Source organism: Chinchilla lanigera, unplaced genomic scaffold, assembly GCF_000276665.1.
Source record: "Chinchilla lanigera isolate Chin_1 unplaced genomic scaffold, ChiLan1.0 scaffold00104, whole genome shotgun sequence".
Taxonomy (NCBI): domain Eukaryota; kingdom Metazoa; phylum Chordata; class Mammalia; order Rodentia; family Chinchillidae; genus Chinchilla; species Chinchilla lanigera.
Genome location: NW_004955505.1, coordinates 492,932 through 503,583, shown reverse-complemented (window position 1 = coordinate 503,583; position 10,652 = coordinate 492,932). Strand labels below are relative to the sequence as shown.

Here is a 10,652-nt window from a genome sequence, read left to right as displayed (position 1 = left end):
TCAGTAAAATCTGTTAATGAACCACGTTCCCATAGAACTAAAGATTTTGTTTGATTCTCTTCCCCATGACCAGAAATTCTAAACTTACAGGGAAAAAAATGAAAAAAAAACACTGCATGACAATGGACACCAAGTTCATAAAGAACCTCCTTTTAAATGAGATATTATGGAAGAAAGAAAATACCATGAAAATGATAATCCTATAAGAATTGTTTTTAAGCACAACAAATTTGAGCCTTGGTTTTCATGAAGATACCAGTTTGTATAGAAAACTATAAATATATAAGACTCCAGGGGGGAAAAAAGTTGGAATACATATTACTGTATTTAACCTTCCATAGGCCTAGATAACTTTTGAGGGGAGAAGGAAAATGATAGCCAACTCAATCTTTACTTAAGAATGCATACCTATGAAAAATTCCTGGGTCAAAGGGGCCTCCAAATGGAACTATACTTTGTGAAAGCATACAACTTAGATATATTTTTTAAAGGAAAGAAAAAATATTGAATAACTGCAGTCCCTTCCCAAAAGTAAATCTTACGTTAAGGGGAAGTAAGTCTAATAGTGTAAACGAGTCTGGCTCAGAAAGGAAACTGAACAACATATCCAAGATCTATCCATAGAAGTAATGATGGTACATCTTTAATATTAACGAAGTAGGCTATAAAAAAAAGTTCAGTCCAGAATTGATTTTTTAAAATCTCATTCGTGCTCCTTGGTGGGGGCGTAATAAAGTTCCATGGGTTTGTTCACTTTCCAGTATTTCTCACTGAGCAGTTCCAAAGAAAAAGACCCATTTAATACAGTGAACTGGCCACTGGCGATTGCTGTATAAATTGTATGCTGCTTCTCACTGGCTGTATCGGGGTTCATCTGGTTTGACTCTCCTTTGCCTCACAGTTCTTCTAAGGCTAACCTCACAGCCAGATACTTCGATAACTGATCAAGAGTGGCCTTACCTGAAGTCTTTCTGTACCCTGTCTGTGCACTGTCGTCTTTTTCCCTAAGTGTGGGACGAGGTCTGAGTACTAACTCCATCTCACTAGCACCATCCGTTACTGGATCAGTTGCTACTGTTGCATTGTTATTATCAAGTTCAAGCCAGAATCATCAGATGTTCTGGTCCGTTTGTTACTAGGGCCTGCTTCCTCACTGCCATGTGTGGATGTATCACTGCAGTGCGAACTGTCACCATTATCTTCTGCTCCACTACCATTTTCAGTCTGTTGTTTCTTGCCCCGCTGTAACCTGTTCATGGCCTGGATCTTCAGACCTTCTTCAGTGCTGTGACTGAGTGCCTGCTTATTATTGCGCTTGCTGATCCTGGTTAGGACTCTTTCTTGATGAGCTTCCTACTCACCACGACTACGGTAAATTTTGCTAACGAGTGCATGAAAGTTTGGGTCTGGCCTTAGTAATCTTTTGGAAACTAGTTTTTTCGGACAGGTAGGACATTCTTTGTTGCCCATTCTTAAAGCTGTGATAATATAATCTGCACAAGAACGGTGCAAAGACTCCTTTGTAGCCATAGTGTTCTTCAACATATCCAAACAAACGGGACACATTAATTCGCTTGGAGACTTCTAGGTCACAATTTCCAAGCCATCCATTATTGCCTCCTGAGGTGTTCCTTGTCATTCGGATAAGCTCAGTTCCCGTGTTTTGCTTAATGGCTGAGTTTCATTTGTCTGCACAGCCTGAGACATCGGGGCTCCCACCCCAGCCTGAGGCTCCGCTGGCCGCAGCCCGAGGGAGGCTCCCATCAGCCGCTGCGGCGCCACCGCACAAAATGGTGAGCCTCGGCTTCTGCAATGGAGCTCGGGAAATACAACAGGGGCTGCTCGATATTCATGAGACTGCGGGGAGGGCGGCTCGGCTGGCGCCCCTGAATAAGTTTTAATCTTTTAATTTCTATCATTCACCTTTCAGCACTGAATATAACTCTTACAAAAAAGCAGACTTAATACAAATCTCAGTGTCTTTGCTTACTTATATCAGCTGGGGAGACAGAATGCCAATATATTAATACTTTACAGGTGCGGCTTTTGGAAACACTAACTACAAAAATTATGTTAATTTGTTAAATAACTGTAAAATAATCAAAAGCTTGCAAGTTATGGTTCAGAAACTTATAATGCTGATTAAAAATCAATTAGTTTAGATTTTACTCCTAAAAAATAACTCTAGAGGTAGCTACTAGTTCCCTAATCACTTCTCACCCATTCTGAACACAGAAGCATTTTACTTCACTTGGAACTTATGTATCAACGTGCAAGTTGATGTTTAAAAAAAGGTTCTCCGCAATTCCTATTAGTCATTCCCTCTTTAAAAGATAGACTTAGCTCTGTTTGTGCTTCCCACTATACAGAAAGTACCCTTCTCATCCTCTCAGTACTGCTGAACTGTAATCTCAGTTACACCAACACTGAGCCTGCCCGCTACCTGAAATACGGCCAAGTTACGGCAACTGAGCCTTAACTCTGCACCACCGTTCCTTTCACGCAGTTCCCCAAAGAACAACTGCCTTTTGCTTTGTTTGCTTGATTATCCACATCCTGATCGTTAGGCCACCTCCAGGTTTTTGTCAGTTATCTAAAATACTAACCCTAACCCATTAAGGAATAAAGAGCCATCTTCAGAAACCTTCTGTTACACCCCTCAGTGTGATGGCCCCTTGGCTGGTGGTCATTCCAGACTCCCTTCCCCCCACTGCTGAACTGGACTCATTTCCTGCAGGCCTCATTTTCTTTCTCTCCACTGACTGTACTCCCTCTTCCTGGAAGGGTACATCCCCCAGGACTGTCCTGAGAAAAGGTCCAAGAGAAGTATAATTCTTGAGATTATGTATGTCTGTACTCTGCCTTCAAACTGATCAATAGTTTGTGATGCATGTAAAATTCTATTATTTGCATTTTAGTATCTATTTAAACTAATATCAAAGAGCAGTATGATCAGTTGAATATATTTCAATCTTTTAATTTCTACCATTTACCTTACTAAATATAACTCTTTAAAAAAGCAGACCTAGTAAAAATCCTCAATGTCTTCATTTATTTATACCAGCTGTGCAGATAGAATGCCAATATAGTAATACTTTAAAAAAATAAAAAACCTTTCCTAAAACGAAGTTTGAAAATAACAGTCCATGTTTTGAAGCGGCTGGTGTTGCCTTTGAGAAGCCTAATGCAAGGTGACTTTTTCTCATCTGAAATACTGCGACCAGAAGTCCTTCAGATTTCAGAGCTTCTAGAATACTGTACATGCATTGAGTCTACTCATTGAAAGTCTTTAATCTAAAAATCCAGGGGCTGGGGATTTAGCTCAGTGGCACAGTGCCTGCCTGGCAAGCGCAAGGTCATGAGTTTGATTCCTGGTATCAGGAAAACAACCAAAAAAAAAAAAAAAAAAAAAATCCAAATGCTCTGAAATCTGAAACCTTTTGAGTTTCAACATAAGGCCCAAAGTGCTGGATTTTGGAACATTTTGAATTTAGATTTTTTAGATTGGGGATGCTCAACCTGTACCATTCGGATCCCTGGTACATTTTTCTGTCAGCTTGTAAAATTATCTTTCAATACGCATGTCCCAAAATGGCATGCTGCTGCGCTCTGCAGTGGGTCTTTTTTCATCTTTTGTACTAGGCACAGAGTAGAGGCCATTCACACAGCCATCCACGTCTTTCACTGATGAGAAAAATTTTTGATAGCAGTTTCTTCTGTTTTCTACAGTCTGCCTTTCTGAAGCTTCTTTGATCAGATGCTGAAGTTACTGGATCAGTCTTCCACTATTCTTATCCTTTTCCTTCTAATCTTCTTTTCTTACTCCTTTTGTTGTACTTCCTGGGACATTTGTACAACTTTGTCTTCTAATATTTCTATTGAACCTCCTCCCCTTAACATTACTGAGAAGTAATTAACTACATCCATTTAAAGTTAAAATGTGATAAACCTTGACCACTGTATAGAGTTTTAAAACTACTATCACAGTGACGATAGAGAACATTATCCCCAATATACCCTTAATTCTCCATTGGCCCCAGGACCTAGTCTTTTGTTTCTGCAGATAAATGTGTGTATGTGTGTATATGTATGTATATAATACTATATATATGTTGGCATCTTATAATAAAGCATTTCATGACCCTATGACATCATTTTCGGTTCCTTCACTTAGCATAATGATTCCTGAACAAATTCTGTGTTGTTTATCCTTTCACCTGTTAGTGGACACTTGGGTGGTTTCCAGTTTAAGGCTATTAGAAATAAAGCTGCTATGAACATGTGTGTATAAGTCTGTAAAATGTAAGCTTTAACTTCTCCTGGGTAACTATCTAAAAGAGGAATGTCTTATTTCTATGGTGGATATATTTTTAACCTAGTTTACCCAGTGATGTATTATTACATTCTTATGGAAGGATGAGTTACTTCTTATTCAAACCACTCCTTGGTACTGTTCATGTTGGCGTGTTGGCATTTACCTGGTAACTAACGGTATTGAGTATCTTTCCATCCTTAATGAACATCTGTACATAATCTTTTATAAAGCATTTATTCAAATATTTGGTAATAATTTTATTGGACTGCCTTATCAAACTAAGAATTTTACTGTATCAGATTTGACATTTAGTTCTAAAGTCAATTTTTAAGAATATATGTGTATGTAATATGTGTAAGGGTGGATACTGATTCTTATCTCTACCATGAAAATCTAGATACCTATTTGTTTTGCCACCAGCTTGTTGACGAGACTTTGTTTTAGCCATTGAATTTCCCTGACATTTTTTTGTAATGAGCAACCCTTAATCTTTCATGTTATCACTTCTCATAAAACTTAAGGACTTTGGAACACATATGTCCATTTACCTGTGATCTTCAAGTTACAGATATTATAAGTAATATGTTATAAATTTCTATGGGAATGTTTTAATGATGTTTCAAAGAGTATTAAAAAATTTTAAATGTCTTTTATGCATATTATCTATTCCACAGTTAATGTTCCTTCAGACTACAAAGACCTGACCTCCTATCCCATATATATCATTTTCCTTCACCTGAAATAATTTAGCCTATTTTGTAATGTAGAGCTGGTGGTGCAAATTCTGATTTTCTTTATATGAATACAGTAAAACCTTGGGTTATAACTTGTTCTGTGGATGTTCTGCAAGATGAGCAAACATTTCTAAAAAATTTTAACTTGACAAACAAGTGATGTCTTGCAGTATGAGTAAAACATGATACCAAATGTCACATGATCACAACTGAACCAATAGTTCTTCTCCCAAGGGACAGTGGGTGATCATCTTCTAATAGCAAGGGGTTATGGAGGAGATTTCATCTGCAGAGATTGCTCTTCAAATCATCTCTTCAAATAAGATTAGGGAGATGTATAAAATATGGGAAACCATGCAAAACTTTATAGAAAAGCACTCCTCCAAAAAGCTGTGCCAGTGTCAGTGATGAATCTATTTAACAACAATGCAATTGTCACATTTCCACAAAATCCTCAAAAGGAGCAAAGGCAAGTGTCATTGGATAGGTTCCTTGTTAAAGTCACAGTAAAAGAAAGAGATCCACTGATTTAATACACAGCAGTGATTCTGTTACTGATAGTGAAAGTTATACTACACAATAATCCTCCTGTCTCTTGTCTTCCTCACACCAGCTATGAAGGTTTTCAAAGGTAAATGCAGGTTAATTTGTTCATTTTTCTTTATATTTTGTATTTTCTGGATTACGTTACGGTATTGTAATAATTTTTCCGTGAATATTTTTGGTTGTGGAACAAATCATCTGAGTTTCCATTATTTCTTTGGGGGAAATTCACTATGATATACAAGTGCTTTGGATGGCAAACATGTTTCTGAACTGAATTATGCTCACAAGTAAGATTTTACTACATGCCTTAAATATATCTTTATTCTACACAGTTTTTATTAACTACACTCATATGAGTTGACAGATTATTTTTTCCATAAACTTTATTATCTATTTTAAAGACACTCAAGAGTCTTTTAAGCATCTGTGGCTTCTAATCAACATGTGATACTCCAAATCACTGTTCCTTTGTAATATGTCATTTTTCTCTTATTATTTTCATGGTATCATCTATGTAGTTGGTTTTTATGACTTTGATTATGATATAGTCAGACATTCGCTTCTTCCAATTTGCCCTTTCACAGAATGTTGAAATTTTTGAGTCTGTAAACTGGAAAGTGTATCTTCCACCAAATCTTCTACTACTTTTTTCTTCAGTTTTTTCCTACTCTATTATGTTCTTTCTCTGTACCTGGGACTCCACTAACATATGTGTTGTACCTTTTGAAATTGTCTCACATGTTCAGACCCTCTTTTTTATTAAACCAAACAAAAAAATCCTTTTTGTCTCTCCTTCAGGTTGGATAATTTCCTTTTTTTTCCATTCAGCTATTTACCTAATGCAGTAAAATTTTCTGTTTCTACTACTGGATTTTTCATTTATAAAATTTGTGTTTGATTCTTCTTCACAGATTTTATTCTCCTGACATCCCCTATCTTTCCATTCACTATAAACGTATTACATGTTTTGGAACACACTTCTAATAGGCATTTTAAAATCGTTACCTAATACCTCCAACATCTAGGTCATTCTGAAATTGCTGAAAAACATCAATGTTTCTATTGCTTAATGAACACACCTGAAACAGAACATCTATCACTTTGGAAGAGCTGTATTTTTGTAAGTTACTTCACATGACGTATTCCATAATTTTAGAAAATCAGATAATTTTTTTTGTAACTGAACGAAAGAATGATCTATTTAAATCACTGAAACCAAATCTGGTAAGGTCACATTTAAATAACTTATTAATATTTATCAATCTTTAAAAGTAATAGTTAAGTTTTCCTATTGTTTTTAAGTATTACATATTAATTTATACAATAGCCATAATAAAGGTGTTAGTAAATCTCTGTTTGGACTTTCATGAATGAGAGATTTCTAAATAAAGTTAAGGTATATTTTCTTTCTGCGATATTAATTTGTTGAACTTTTTCATTCAATTAACTAAACATTCATAATACTGAAACAAAAGTTATATGGAAACTCATAAAAAGAACTAAAATAATACTTAAAACATTAAAGCAGTGGAAAACAAAATGTCCTTAAAAGCACAACATATCATTTCTCAGTTATTAAAAACATGAAAATAATAATTCTTTATACTCAAGGATAGGCAGTATTTTCTGAAAGAGTTTCTGAGAGCTACTCATAGAAAGTGATTAATTTAATATCCCTTTAGTCAGTTCTTTTAAAGAACATCTTACACATAAGCCTCAGGTCTAGAAGCTCACAATGATCCAGGGCATATGTGATAATATGTACACTCCAGGATACTTTAGAAACTTTTATTATGAAGTTTTAAAATCCAAATAAGTTTATATGGTTCTGACATTTACAAAAATGGGAGCAAAGATACAAATTATGTGAGACAAATTTTAGTATTTTGTAAAATGTTCTTTAGTATTTGATATATTTTCTCTGGTATTTTAAGTGCCTTATCATCATTTAGATAGATAATAAAACTATCTTTACAAGCCAAAACTGAATATAGTTCTAACTTTAAATGTGAAGATTTTTCCAGTTTCATTTATACAGAAAAATATCTTCCCTTGATATTTGCTTGAGAAAAGGTACACAGCTGATAAAGCAATATATCAAGATGTCATTGCACCTTTAGAACTAAAGCATTTAGTTTGTTCATATACATATGGAATGGCAGTAGACCTCCACAAGGCATTTTAAACAGGAAAGATTCCTGTCAGCCAAAAGTCTATAGTTTATGAGTTCCTCTATCATAATCTAAGGGCCCGGTGCTTCTGAGTCCAGTAATTATGATTTCTCTCCCGCTGTTCCCCCTCCTCCCCTTGTTTTTTTAAATTGGTTTGAGCTTCTTTTTGTACCAGGAATCAAACTTGTGTTTGCCAGGCAGGTGTTTGTGCTGCTGAGCTATATCCCTGGCTCAGTTTTGTTTTGAAGACAAGGTCTCACTGTGTAGTCCAGGATGGTTCTGAACTTGCCAGTATCTTTATGAAATCTTCTGCAACATTTTATACAATTAGTACAATTTTTAAAAATCTTCAATTCTATCTTTGATTCCAGACACTAAAATACAACAGTTTAAAAACTTTCTTCTAGGCATGAAATAGTGAGTAAAGTTCAAAGTAAACTAAACTGAAAACTGGTAAATCATAAATTAAGATGTTTCTTGAAAATAATATAAATATATTAATCAAAGCATATCCTTGGCATTTTCCCCAAATGACATTTAAAATATAACTCTTAAATATATAACAATAAGCTACTCCAGGATTCATAATCTATTACAGTAAAAGCTGCTTTCCAAAACCAAGAAGTTTTTATGCAACATTACAATAACTTGGTTAAATCTGGTTTGTTTAATATTTACAGATTTTCAATTTTAAAGGACATTTAGAAAAGCTAGTATGTATGCTTTCATTAATTTAACAAATTTATTAAGCTTCATTGCTACAGTGTATACCTAGATGTCCCCCTAAAAACCTCACATGCTCATGGGTGGGGCTTTTGGGAGGTGACTGGATCACGGATCTGGATCATGGATTATTGGATTAGCCCACTAATGGGTTTATAGCTGAGTGTGGTGTTGAGAGGTGAATCCTGATGGAAGAGGTAGGTCATTGGGAGCATGGCCTGAATGGAGATCTATCTATCTATCTATCTATCTATCTATCTATCTATCTATCTATCTATCACTATGGCATGACGCTTTTAATTCTTCTGGGAAGACTCCCAGAAGGGGAATAGCTGCGTCGAATGGAACCTCTAATCCTAGCTTTTTGAGGAATCTCCACATTGTTTTCCACAGTGGTTGCACTAGTCTCTACTCCTACCAAGAGTGGAGGAGGGTTCCTTTTTCCCCACAGTGCCTCCAGTATTTGTTATTGATTGATTTCTTGATAATATACATTCTTTTCAGGGTAAGATAGAATCTCAGTGTTGTTTTAATTTGAATCTCTTGAATGACCACTGATGTTGAACAGGTTTTCATATATTTATTTGCTGTTTCTATTTCTTCATCTGAGAAGTGTGTATTTATCTCAGATGCCCATTTTTGGACTGGGTCTTTGAATTTTGGGGGCCTGATTTTTCTTTCAGTTCTTTATATGTTGCAGATAGAAGTACTCTGCCTGAGGGACAACTGACTAAAACATTTTCCCATTCTGTAGGTTATCTTTTTTACTCTGTTGGTGATTTCTTTTGATGTGCAGAAGCTTCTTAATAAGCTGCATGTGCATCCATGTTTATAGCAGCATAATCTGTAACAGCTAAATCCTGGAAACAACCCAAATGTCCATCAACTGAGGAATGGATTAAAAAGATGTGGTCTTTTTATACAATAGTTACTATTTAGCCAAAAAGAAGGATAAATTTGAGACTTTTATAGATGAATGGATGCACCTTGAGGCCATACTCGTAAGTGGAATAAATCAGACTCCTATGTGTAAACACTGTATTGTCTCCCTGGTGTGAGAAATTAAAAGAATAAATAAGGTCTAAAACAGACAAGAGATATTGTGAAATAAGAAGAAATTGTTTAAAAGGAAAAAAAAAAAACTAGGATTGGGGTAAGGACAAAGGAAGGAAGGGAAAAGTTAGATAAAAGTATCTATTAGTTCACAGAAAAGGAAGCATGGTACTAATACCAACTGTTCAATTTTTTATGCCCATATCTTGTACCCTGAGTAACTACTTTAAAGACAACAATATGCAATATATTAACTATTGTTACTGTCCTATTATCTAGTTATGAATTTGGGCTTTACCTGTTTCTATAAAACAAACAAATAAAAGATGGTCAGACCAGTACCATATCCAGCACAAAAGAAGCATACTGTGAAGGTCATACACCGGGCCTCTGAAGATCTCCCTGTGGTACCCAATGAGAAAGAAACAGCTGCTCCATTCAAGGAAAAGACTTTTCTTTATTCCCCCAGTCTTCCTGCTAACTACTCCACAGGGGCAACAGGGAGACCAAGAAGAGGGCAGTCAGAAGGATATAGGTGGAGTTCACACTTGTCATTCTGTGATGATTTTCCTGGTTAGAAGTCAAGCCCAACTCGGGAAAAGGGACAAGCATTAGTTTAGAAGTTGTAGTGCAGTTTTAAACTCTTTCAAGTCTAGTTCAGAGACTAGGAAATGACAGGATTTGCCTGGGCTACAGTGAAGGAATGAGAAAGGAAGTTTCCATGGATTAATTACTTGTTTTGAACACAGACTCTACAATGAGTCAAGCTGGCCATAAGGGGAGCTAGCCTTATGGCTAAATTATGTTAATACAGAGAACAGCAGAGTAGAGAGACAGATAACATTTTCTTAATGATATTTCTGAGCTCCTGGCTCATATGACCCTACTTCTGAACTTTCAGTGATGTGAGGGAATAAATTTTATGTGTGTAAAAAAATCTATATGTATAAATATCTATAATATAGATCTCCCTCCTCCTGCCTTGATCCCTCTTTTCCTCCTGCCTGCCATGCCATGCCACCCTGCCTTGGAGCCACCCAACTGTGGGCTAAAGCCTCTACAAACTGTGAGCCAAAATCAATCTCTCCTTTAATTTGTGGCTGTGACTAA

At 35.9% G+C, this 10,652-nt stretch overlaps 1 protein-coding gene and 1 pseudogene across 1 annotated transcript in view; both read right to left on the bottom strand.

The window, feature by feature from the left end:
- Window positions 1-10,652, bottom strand: part of Slc2a13 (solute carrier family 2 (facilitated glucose transporter), member 13) — a 268,893-nt gene that overhangs the window by 160,689 nt on the left and 97,552 nt on the right. The window lies entirely within an intron of this gene.
- On the bottom strand, window positions 704-1,707 carry LOC102030552 (annotated as a pseudogene).